We start from the raw sequence: 12,855 nt of genomic DNA on the forward strand, positions 1-12,855 counted from the left end.
CAATCCATTCTGTTGCGGTGTATTGGCACACAAAGTTTGGTGTTTAATGGAGTTTTTTTTTTTTTTTACAAAAACACTCCATTTCATGATTCACATACTCACCCCCATTATCAGTTTGTAGGACGTGTATGTTGCATTTGTATTGGGATTTTACCATTGCATATAGTTCCTGAACACCAAACCAACTTCTCCTTTGGTTTTAAGAAGAGATATCCAGGTCATTCTTGTGCACTCATCAATAAATGTGACAAACAAACGAGCACCAGTAGGTGTGGGGATTCGAGCCGGTCCACGAACATCAGAGTGAATAGTCATGAAGGGAAATAAACTTTTATTAAAACTAGGATCATATGAAATCCTATGGCTTTTTTGCCATTTCACAAACATCACACTTAAAATCAATATTTTTTGTATGTAAAAACAAATACAGTTTCAATTTTCGAAGATAACTAAATGATAAATGACCCAAGCGACGATGCCATAACCATGCTAACTCTTTACTTCCTTGATTTATTCTAGTACTGTAAGCTTCACCGTGTGGTTTTCCTTCAAGGTAGTACAACTTCTCTCTCCTAATACCATAGCCAAGAATCCAACGAGTCGAAATGTCCTGAAAAACACACTCATCAGGCGAAAATGTTACAAAACAGTTCGTGGTTTTTGTGATCTGATTGATGGATAGAAGATTTGAGGATAGAGATGGAACAATTAAAACGATATCCAAATTCATAGAGTTGGATATATGAGCAGATCCCTCACAGATGACCTTTGCTTCTCCCGCATTAGCAGTGAGAATATTGGATTGTGATGGAGAGCACAAAGAAGTTAGTTTTGAGGAATCATTAGTCATGTGGTCTGATGCACCTGTATCAATAATCCAAGTATTATTAAGATTACCTTTTGATTTCTCAGTATCATCTACTTTTTTCACATGAGTAGCCACAAGTTTTGAGGTTTCTTCAGATTTTGAAGCAGCTACAGTAGCAACTGATCTTCTTCCTTGGTTTTTTCGAAAAATCCCACCAGTCAAGGTACCCAATAATTTCATAACATCTTTGCTTGGAGTGACCTTCTTCTCCACAGTGGGTACAAGTCTAGTTGCCTCCCTTGGTGTTGGGATTCTTCCCTTTAAAAGGGCGATTTTGGGTGGCTAGGTGGACCATTCCATTCGGTTCTTCCATGGTAAGTCTCTAGTTTTGATCTTTAAGGATATATGCATAGCACGATTCCAAATCCAGGGGCGGATCTTTTTGGAGAATTTCACCTCGAGTTTGATTAAACTCCGAATCAAGTCCGGCCAAAAAGATATGTACTCGAAGACGGGCTAGGGTCTTGTGAAGTGATATGACATCAGTAACATCATCTTTGTCTTGATTCATAATACGAGAGTCAATCTCTTGAAATATACTTACTAGTTCATTGTAGTAAGCAGTTAGGGTTCTTCCGTTTTGACGCGTTGTGAAGGATCTTTGATTCAATTCAAATAGTTGTGTTTCGTTGTTGCCATCATAGAAGGTTTTTGCAACTGCTTCCCAAATTTCGTTAGCTGTCTGAAGTCTAATAAATCGCTGCATCAGGGGTGGACTCATTGAATCAATGAGCCAACTCTTAACACGGTGATTATCAATAACCCACGCTTCCATCTTCTTTTCATCTGTTGGCTTCGGGTTGGTACCTGTGAGGAACCCTAATTTGTTCCTTGCTCCAATTCGCATCTCCATGAGTTGAGACCATAATGGGTAATTTTTATCATCCAAGATGATTCCGGATGGAAATGGCGCATCTTGTACATTCTGAACAATGACAGAAGGGGTTTCTTTCTCAGACATGGCGCAGATTTTTTCAAGTGTTATGAGGTTTCGAGAAAGAAAAGAAAGATCTCTATTTTCGGTATTGCTCTGATACCATGAAGAACAGAGAATTCAATACGAGAATGATTTTCAGTATGTTTTCAGTCTCTGGAAGAAGGTACAATTTATACACAAATATAGAAAACACACAGCTAGTTACAGCTAATTTGTCCTGTAAACAAGGAAATTGGGAGGAAATAAATCATATCCTACAATAAGGTCTTGACAACAAATTTGTATTTATGAATTGTATATTTTCCCATGCTGTGGTAGTTTTTGATCCTCTAGTTATATGAAATGAGCCCCTAAAAACGAACTGATGGAATCAAATATAGTAGATATCAGTGAGAACAGTGATATGATATCATTTGGGTCCAAGAATTTAATGACCATGAAAAGAACTTATGTCACTTAAATTAGTTAAATCCTAAACTTGTTAGAAACAAGCCAAGTTGGTCGATTTCAGCCTTGATCCATGATCTCCTACATTGTTAAAAATAACATTTTTTTTGAAAAAGTGCTACACTAGTAGTTGACTCCAAAACAAGAGGGTAATAAACTTGCAATTTATATATTTTGAAAAACAATTGAATGAATTCTTTTTATTAATCAGTCTATACTAAAATGTTTAACATCTTTATTAACTACAAAATTAAAGAATGGACGACCACAGTTTCTAGACCTCCCTAGTGTGAAGAATCAGAGAGCTTTGTGTATATGAATTCAATTGATTCATTCAGAATACGTTACAAGCAATATATACCAAATGTACAACATGAAATCAGGAACTATAAAAGGAAAATACATCTCTAAATATTAAGGAGAAGATTGTGATGCCTACTGATTGGTGACAGCCTGTAACCAGAATACTATGATTGAAATAATTGGAGTTATTTCAATTTAGTCCCTGAATGTTGTTGATCTGTTGGGTTTTGGGTGTGGTTCAAGGGTTGAGACTTAACATTCCCCCGCAAGATGGATGAACCTGAAGTGAGACCAATCTTGGATGAAAGTAGGTTGAAACGTGGTCGGAGCACGGGTTTGGGGAGTAAGTCAACTAACCAGAGATGTGAGTAACTCGTAGGGTGCCAGATTGAACTTTTTCTCTCACAAAATGGAAATCTAAAGCTAAGTGTTTCATTCGAGAATGAAAAATGGGATTCGCCGAGTATGTTGTAGCACTTAGATTGTCACAGTATATAGTTGGTGTAATGGATTGTGTATAGCCGAGTTCAAACAGAAGAGAGGATAGCCATTGGACCTCGGTTGTTGTGGAAGCAACGGCCCTGAATTCAGCCTCAGTAGTGCTACGTGCAAGGGTACTTTCTCTCTTTGAGCTCCATGATATAGGATTTGAACCAAGATAAACGATGTAACCAGTGGTACTACGGTAAACGTCTTTGTCACCAGCCCAATCTGCATCTGTAAATGCATGTAAATGTAATGGAGAGTCACGCGTAGGAGAAGGCCTCTATGTAAGGTTCCTTGTAAAAATCTGAGAAGTCTCTTTAAGGCAGTCCAATGTTGAAAAGTAGGAGCATGCATAAATTGAGATAATTTGTTGACAGTGAAGGCAATGTCTGGTCTAGTGAGAGACAAGTATTGTAGAGCTCCCACAAGTGTGCGATATTCTGATGGAGAAGGATGCGGGTTACTGCCATGTAAAGTGAGCACATCGGAACAAGAAATCGGTGTGGAAACAGACTTGCAATCACTCATATTAGCTTTATGAAGGATGTCAGTTATGTATTTCTTTTGAGAAAGAAAGAGACCATGGGAGTGGGGGAGAACTTCAACGCCGAGAAAGAAAGAGAGAGGTCCGAGGTCTTTTAAAGAAAACTTGTGTGCGAGAAGATGAATGAAACGATCAATATGGTTTATGGATGGACCGGTAACAATGATATCATCAACGTAAACAAGGACATAAATGGGAGAGTGTCCGGTGGTGAGAATGAATAAAGAGGGGTCAGAAATTGTAGATTTGAAACCAAGAGAAATGAGGTATGATTTTAGCGCATCGTACCATGCACGAGATGCTTGACGAAGACCATAGATTGCTTTGTTTAGTTTGCAAACATGATTCGGGAAGGAAGGATCGACAAAACCGGGAGGTTGGGCCATGAAGACCTCCTCGTTTAACGTGCCTTGGAGAAATGCATTGTTAATGTCCAGATGGCGAAGGGACCAACGTTGAGAGACAGCTATGGAAAGCACAAGACGAAGGGTAGCCGGTTTAAGAACGGGACTAAAAGTTTCACGATAGTCAATACCAGGACGTTGGGTGAAACCTTTGGCAACTAAGCGAGCTTTGAGTCGATCAACCGACCTGTCAGGTTTATATTTAGTTCGGAAGACCCATTTGGAGCCAACAAGGTTAGGAGCAAGATTGGAAGGAACTAGTGACCATGTTTGATTACGTGTTAATGCATCAAATTCCTCTTGCATGGCATGGCGCCATAATGGTTGTTTAAGTGCATGAGTAATGGTGAGCGGGTCAGGTGGAACGGAAACAGTGCTGGTGTATAAAATAAAATCTGAATTGTGATAGTGGGTGTTTGGCTTTGGTTGAGCTCTGGTGGTGGGTTTTGGTGGTGGGTTTGGATGTGGAGGAGTGGGTGGTGGATGTGGAGGAGAAGGAGGAGTGGGTGGGGGTGACAATGGGTTTGGAGTGTTGAAATAAGGTGTGTCTAGAGAGTTGGAGGGTAACAATGTATATGTGGGCTCAGGTGGGGTATTTTGAGAGAGGTGGGAGGTGGGCATGTTTGATGAAGTTGAAATTTGAGGTGAGAGAAGTATGAGAGGATTCCATACAAAAGGTTCAGGTGGAGAATGTGTGGAGTTGGTAAGTTTAGTGAAAGGAAACTCATGTTCTACAAAGGTTACGTGGCGTGAAGTGTAGAGTTTGGAAGTGATGGGATCAAGAGCATGGTAAGCACTTTGAGTGGAAGAGTATCCAACAAAAATACAAGGAATGGATTTTGGATCTAATTTGTTTGAAGAATAGGGTCGGAGCCATGGGTAACATACACACCCAAAGCTTCAAAGTTTTGAATAGTTGGGGTGACGTTGGAACAGACGAAAATAAGGAGAGGAATGATTTAAGGTGGGAGTGGGCATGCAGTTGATTAGATATGCAGCAGTGGTGAATGCAAAAGGCCAAAATGTGACCGGTAGTTGTGCATGTGATAATAGGGCAAGACCGGTTTCGACAATATGACGATGACGACGTTCCGCATAACCGTTCCGGGGTGTGTGGCGGAGAAGTTAGGTGAGAGATGCCTGAGGAAGATAGATGAGAAGAAAGTTTAATGTATTCACCACCATTGTCGGAAAAAAACTGTTTGATTTTCCGATTAAAATAATTTTCAACAATGTTTTGAAAACGAATAAAAACTGTTAAGGAATCTGGTTTTCTTTGTAAGGGATAAAGCCAAATGTATTTGGTGAAATGATCAACAAATATGATGTAGTACTTGTAGTGATCATAGGATGTAACAGGGGAACTCCAAACATCAGAAAAGATTAAATCCAAGGGAGCATTAGAAGATAAAGAAGAGGTGGAGAAAGGTAAACGATGACTTTTATTAATATGGCACGAATTACAATTTTCAATAGAACTAGATTTGAAGGAGACAAAGGATGATAAAAACTTAAAAACTTTATTATGCGGGTGGCCGTGTCAATGGTGCCAGGTCATGGAATCGGTCTGATGCATGGAACAAACCAAAGGTGAAAATGGTTTAGAAAATTGTAGTTCATATATTCCCTGTGTTGTTGTGCCCCTGAGTAGTGGAATGTTGGAGTTCCGATCCTTGATAACAAATATAAAAGAATAGAATTGAATGAGAAAATTGTTATCAAGACATAAGCGAGATATTGAAATTATATTGCGAGATAAAGAAGGAACACACAAGACATTTTTAAGAATTAGAGGTGTGTTGGGAGTTTTAATAACAAGGAAACCGATATGAGTGATGTTGAGACATGTACCATCACCGATGACAAGTTCCTCAGTGCCGTCGTATGGGGTGTGAAGAGATAAGTTGTTCAAGTCATTGGTGACGTGGTGAGAGGCACCACTATCAAAAAGCCAATTGGTTGTGGAACCATTGTTTGTAGTCATCATGTGCACCTGTGCTTTGTTTCCCTGTGAACCTCGATTAAAGGAGGGTATTATAACACGTGGATGGGCTGTTCGGAAGACAGAACATTTTTTAAGAGAATGCCCTTTCTGAAAACACCATTGACACTTTCCAAGAAATGGTTTAGCACCTGCAGATGGAGTGGGGAGAATACCAGCAGCAACATGTTGTGAGTGGGATGGATTGTTTCCAAAATTGTTTCCGGAGTGATTTGTTTGTCGAGGTGTCCACGACTTGTTGTTTCCCTTGTGTTGCATGTAGAAAACAGAAGAAGGATGATGAATGTTTCCAGGAGTAACCTGTTGAGCCAGAGACAAATCATGATTTATAAGCTTTTCATGAAGTTCGTTGAATGATATTTGGGTGTCACGGGCATGAACAGCATCCAGAATTGGTTTGTAAGATGCATGATCAAGTCCAGCTAGTATGGTATCAATGACATCTTCTTCGTCCATCTTTTTACCTAGGATGGCAAGTTCATCAACAATGATTTTTATGGCTTGCATATACTCTGTGATGGATTGGGTAGGGGTCTTTGAGGTTTGTTTAAGTCGATGTTTCAACTGTTTGATGTGACCGCGACTTGGAGAGGCATAGGTCTTGGCTAAAATTTCCCTGGCATCATGAGATGAAGATGCGTTGGTGATCAATGGAACAATCTGAGGGGATAAGCTTCCAACTATAGCTCCGTAGAGCAATCGGTCCTGACGAAACCATTGAGCAAAGTCTTTGTGGGGTACAAGAACACCATCGGTGCCGACGGTAGGTTTAGGAGACGGGAATATCCCGTCGATGTATTTGTATAAATCGAGACCGTAGAGATAGGCCTCTACTTGAGTTTTCCAAGAAAGGTAATTGGAGGAGGTGAGTTTTAGGGTTGGTGGAAGATTAACGATGATCAAATCCTTCATGGAAGAATTGATAGTGAGAGAGTTTGAGTCGGACATGCTTCCTGGTGATGATGAGGAAGTTCTGGAGATTAATGGTGTATTTGATGAAGAGGTTTTTGTAGAAGGAGGATCTGATTCTAGCTCTGATACCATGTGAAGAATCAGAGAGCTTTGTGTATATGAATTCAATTGATTCATTCAGAATACGTTACAAGCAATATATACCAAATGTACAACATGAAATCAGGAACTATAAAAGGAAAATACATCTCTAAATATTAAGGAGAAGATTGTGACCTAGCATTGGTACTAAGTTAAACAAATTAATTTTTTCTTTTCACACACAAAACAATAAAACAGATATAAATTAATGAATAGTTCAGAAACATGCAACCATAATGTAATGTACTTCTTATAAATGATTGAAGTGTTAGACTAATAATGTAAAAAGAAAAAATTTTTGATTCAACAATGTAATGATAACAACAAGACTTTTAACGAATTGTGTAGCTGGTGGCCCTGCTAGAGTGAAAAGAAATGCTCCAGACAGATTAACTGGATCTGATCTCAATATTGGATCTGATCTTAAAATCTAAGAGTAACATCAAGAAAAACATCTAGATTAGATTCATTCTCCTATAGCTAACTGAACATGATATTAGTATCTGTACGTTTAATTGGATAAAAATAGGGTTAAGTCAGGTAATCTTGATTGGTATATGTGGTGTATGTGTCCTCTGTTGTGTTTCTCTTGTAATCAGGCTTCAACTGCTCGCTTAAGTCTCTTTTTTCTCTTTGTGCTAATAATATTTGCTCGCCGTTCAAAAAAAAAGCTAACTGAACATGATCATGAGATCTATAAAGCTGTGAGCCTCACATAGCATCAATTAACCAATTAGCATAAGTTATTCTTCATATATTTCGGAAGGCGGAGTCTAATTATACAAACAAAAAAAAAAAAAAAAAATTGAAAAAGATAGTACCGGATTTTCAACGAGAGACTTGCTATCAATATTATCAACAATACGCTTGAATTTGGAGCTTTTAGTATTGATTCCCCTTTGACTGCTTCTGCTTCTGTTTCACAGTCTCCGACGCCTCTGTACTGCAGTCGGAATTCAACGATTTTCGTGGCAGAGATAGCCGCCCAGCCAACAAACTGTATAACCTGTGCTGTTTAAGCAAGCGTCCTAGCCCATAGAAAGCAAGCCGTACATATCATTCTACTCTAATAAAAAAAATAGATTTATTCTTTCTTTTCGCCGTATTAGTCCCCTAATATATATATATATATATATATATATATATATATATATATTAAAGTTGGACAATCCTTAGGAACAGTACCTGACCAGGTACTGTTCGTCCGATTACTCTCCTCTATACCATGGTTACCGCATCCTGATTCTTCCCACCATCTCTCTTATCACCGTTTTTATTCCATTAACCGCCCCCACTTCATCCGGTTTAACCCACCGCCTCATCTCGATTCTTCCTCATTCCATTATCCCAGAAACCCACCGCCTCATAACCTCTTCAATATCAGACTCATCGATCTTCAACATCAAACGAACTCGTCACCGCCTCCAATTGCTTCCCTTCTCTCTCGCGACATCGACCTAGGTGCAGACCAATACCGATTTGATTTTGTTGCTCTATTACACAGTGGTTTTTGATTTTGTTTGTTTTACTATAACGGACTAACCGGAGGAACAGTATGCTGCTGTTCCGATTCAGATCAGACATATTTCCGGTTTTCTTTTAAGCGACTTCGTTTCTCTATTTCTTGGCAGGGACAACCCGATCCTTCATCTAGGTATGGTTTCTATTTTGGCTTTATTGTGATTTTAGTTATACATATTGAAAATGGCTTCTTCTCTGTTTCTTCTCCGATCACCTCTTCCGCTAGCATGTTCTTCCCTTTTCATTATTCGCAATCCTTATCGAATTCCATCTAATTTCAGTCTAAGAAAGCAGTTTCTCACTTTCAGACCCTTCTTATCAGTGAGAGAGACGAACAACAGTAGGCAGCTCGACTTCTGGATCAACATTTTTCTTCCCATTCTCCGAAATTGGGTGTTGTCATACCATTTTTTTCCACTACTCTGCTCTTCATCGCATTCTTTAAAGGTTTTTGCTGTTTAATTTTTGTTTTTATTGTGTCGTATGCTTGGTTCGGTTTAGGGTTCTTTTGGGTTTTCCTATGTCGATTTGATTATTGTATGTAGTTGTTTTGTTTGTGTTTCTTTGCGTTGGCTTCTGCTTTTTGATTACTATTGGTAGTTTTGGAATTTTTGTTTCTATTCGTCGATTTTGAGGTTTATTGAAGGCTTAATTTGGATTTTTCCAAAAGCCGATAGCTTAGAAGAAGTAATATTGTTTCTGCACCCCGACCAATTGTACCCTTTCTTAATATTCTGAAAACTGTTCTTGATTCCCCTTTCTTCCCTATAGTTAAATAATTTCTTCAAATTGATTCTTCCAATTTTTTCTTAAGTTATCGATTGGTAGGGTATGAGATTTTTACTTTTATGATTGTTGTTTCTCCAACTTAGGTTATTATTTCATCAGTATTGTGTGTTTACTTTTTGCCCTCTATCTGTTTGCTAAAATGCTTGAGCGGTTGTCTGCCTTTTGTTATAGATTTCTTTTTACTTTATAAGTTTTTTTATTCTAATATTTCTCGCTCACAGTATAAACCTGAGAAGTGGATGCCACATAATGAAGAGAAGATTGTCTTAGCCGGCTAAATCTTGCTATTGTAAGTGTAACACTTTATTTTCTTTCATTGAATAATTTGCCAATGTGAATGTAACAATTTATATCTAGCATTTGCAGGTTTGCCATGTGTATTCTGGAATATCGACACTTTCAGGAAGATTGCTACACCTTCTGGGCCAAATATCTCGGAAATAAATACATAAGTTTAAAAAGGAGGCTAAGTTACATGTATGAATATAGAATGCTACTACAATATACAAATAACCAAAAGTATGTTGCTAATTTTGTGTTAAAAATCAGGAGAAAGATTTGTTTGCTTATGTAGGGGTGTAAACGAGCCGAGCCGAGCCCGAGCCTGACAAAGCTCAAGCTCGACTCGTTTAATTTGAGGAAGCTCGAGCTCGATTCGAGCCTTAAAATGAAGCTCGAGTTCGGCTCATGAATAATTTAGTGGGCTCGCGAGCCTAATCGAGCCTAAACGAGCCTCTATGTGTGTGTGTGTGTATGTATGTGTGTGTGTGTGTGTGTGTGTATATATATATATATATATATATATATATATATATAGAGAGAGAGAGAGAGAGAGAGAGAGGCTCGTTTAAGCTCGTTTAGGCTCGCGAGCCCATTAATTGAAGCTCGGCTCGAGCTCATTTAATAAACGAGCCTCATATTTAGGCTCGAGCTCGGCTCAGGCTCGTTTAATTCGATCTCGAGTCGAGCTTTTAACGAGTCGATCCCGAGTAGCTCACGAGTAGCTCGGCTCACTTACACCCAGCTTATGCATGGATATTAGATGAGAGTTGAAATTGCACTTTGATTGAACATAACAATGCTTACATGTGGGAGAGCCAAGGACGTCTCTACTATTTTCAAGCACGTAGCATATCATTATGCAATAATCTTTATCTTAAATTTTCTATTTAAAGAATGGAGAAACTTTTTTGGTAGATAAAACTATTGTTTCAAAGGTCAAACCAACTTTGATGAGAAAGAGCTTCAGACCTACACCTCAGTTATCAATACAAATTTTCTATCAGACAATAGAAGTAAGCAATACTTGAAAGGGTGTGTTTAGGTACACGCTTCAAAGTTTAAAAATTGCTTGAATCTTTGTAATGTTGAAATTTGAAAATGTTTTGGCTATTGTGTTGATGTGAATTTTCTCATGTTTTAAAAAGATATTATATGATGGGGTAAAAGAGTTGGCTATAAGTGAAGGAGAAGCTTCAAATTATGGCTTATCTGATGACAATAAGGTAATTCACTTTCATTAATTTGTTTATTTAGCATTTCACTTTCAGATTTTCTTAATACAACATTCTAATTTGAAAAATCACCAATTAATAATTATAACTGGATAGATTTTCGATAATATATTGATTTAACAAGAAAAGATTTGAAAAGTACAAAGAATTAAACTTTTTGTGTAATTATAAATTGGATCTTCTATGGTGGACTGATAAGCCCCATGGACTCTTAGTTTATTGTATAAGGGGCCCAAAGTCTAATCTTCTGCAGCCTACTTCCAGAATGGGTGTATGGAGGGTTGTTTGGTCTTTTATTTATTTTGCAGGTTAGAGGTAGTAGTGATTCAAAGTAGTGGGGATATCACCTCGCTAAGCTGTTATTCCCTTTTCTCCTTTTCTTTAGTAATAGTATATATAGTAATTAGAAGATAGAATGAGGTAGGTAAGAATTAAATTCCTAAGGAGTTGGCAAAAGTGGTCTCCTGTGTATGAGTGTGTTTGCAATTCTTTCTCATTTGTTATCGGTTTTTGTAGGGGGTCAATTTATGCCATTAATTTGGCAGCATACAATACGGTATTGAACATCTGCAAGCGGTTCACAATGAATCCAAGAGCTTGAAGAAATCTTTCAAGGTGATGTTATTCTTACCTTATTGTTTAAAAGATTTGGAGTTTATATGAAATTTGCTGACAGTTTTGATTTGTATAATAATAATAATAATGATAGGATGTTGTAATGGAAAAGGAGTTTGAGAAAAGGCTTGTAGCATATGTGATTCTTCCCAGTGACATTGGAGTAACATTTGATGATTTAGAGGACTGGAAAAAGTTAAGGATACGTTGAAGGAACTGGTGTAGTGTTACTAATGTTAAAGTAGGTGTTTTTAAGTGGTGATATAGGAGTAGAAGCAATCCCACATAACACTAAGGATTTAAATGGGCCACCGATATTGAGAGTAGAATCCATTTCAGAGATAAACGATGGTAATTATAACATATAGTATTTTGTTTATGGATTCACCATAGTGTACTTTTGACATAAATCTAATGACTGAAAGAATGAAATTTGCTTACAACACGCAATGCACATTTGATTACGAAAATAAATGTACTTTTGACATAAAACATTATTTTGTATGTATTTTCTCTATATCATGCATTTACTTTAAAAGTAGGACGCTATTAACATGTTACTTTAGAAATTAGGATATTATCTTATACAATTTCGGATCCACAAGGTTCAATGCTTCCTTCAAATGGGGTGATATAGTCAATTATCAACTATAATTTTTTTAGAATGTGTATAAATTATAATACTCTTTTTTCTTTGATTACAGATTTGAGGAAATGTCAACAAACAGTTATGTTGAAAGCAGGTAGCTTTATTATTCTTCATTTCTAATGATTCATGTATGGTGAATAGTGATTGTTATCGTTTATAATTTATAATCATATGTAAGAAATACAGTTTCTGGAATTTTTATGCATTTTACTGTTACTGTTAAGGTTGATTCCTAATGTCATAGAAATGGTTTGAAGAAGGGGAAACAACATGAAATGAAGTAATTAGTTTTTCAGGTGTGTTTTAAGATTTGCATTAGTATTGTTATCTTATTTTTACGTAATGGAAGCAGGGGACAAAAAATGTTTTGTAAAAATAAAAAACGAGAACAAAGGAACAATAACAACAGATTTATGTTTACGTAGTGATCAAGCCGTTTCACAAACCGAACATATTATTTGGTGTGATTTTTTATGCAGGAATACATGTGCAGGGTGTGTACCAAACTACTTCAAAGATAGAGACAACAGACAAAGTTTTCATGGAAAATAGGAGGGGTGCGAAGTGGCCAAAATGATCGAAGCTGTCCAAATCCATCCCCGCAAAGCAAGGCTACTCATCTAGTTATATCATGTCATTTATCAATATATCGATTTTTCATTCAAATTTTAAATTTTTTAATTATATTAAATTAATAACATTAAAATAAAAATTAAGATAAAA

At 37.2% G+C, this 12,855-nt stretch overlaps 1 long non-coding RNA gene across 19 annotated transcripts; it reads left to right on the top strand.

Moving 5' to 3' along the window:
* The first annotated feature begins 8,232 nt into the window (after nucleotides 1-8,232).
* LOC145001038 (uncharacterized) lies at nucleotides 8,233-12,855 on the top strand. 19 transcript variants are annotated; one of them, XR_013661460.1, is made up of 10 exons: nucleotides 8,234-8,505; nucleotides 8,599-8,698; nucleotides 8,874-9,012; nucleotides 9,576-9,643; nucleotides 9,712-10,859; nucleotides 11,385-11,483; nucleotides 11,578-11,834; nucleotides 12,188-12,226; nucleotides 12,357-12,428; nucleotides 12,612-12,855. It is a non-coding gene; the product is annotated as an uncharacterized LOC145001038 (long non-coding RNA). The 19 variants fall into 19 exon arrangements; XR_013661462.1 differs by having other exon boundaries at nucleotides 8,888-9,012; XR_013661459.1 differs by having other exon boundaries at nucleotides 8,620-8,698; nucleotides 8,847-9,012.

The sequence above is a fragment of the Lactuca saligna genome, chromosome 6 (genome assembly GCF_052625555.1).
Source record: "Lactuca saligna cultivar CGN05327 chromosome 6, ASM5262555v1, whole genome shotgun sequence".
NCBI lineage: Eukaryota > Viridiplantae > Streptophyta > Magnoliopsida > Asterales > Asteraceae > Lactuca > Lactuca saligna.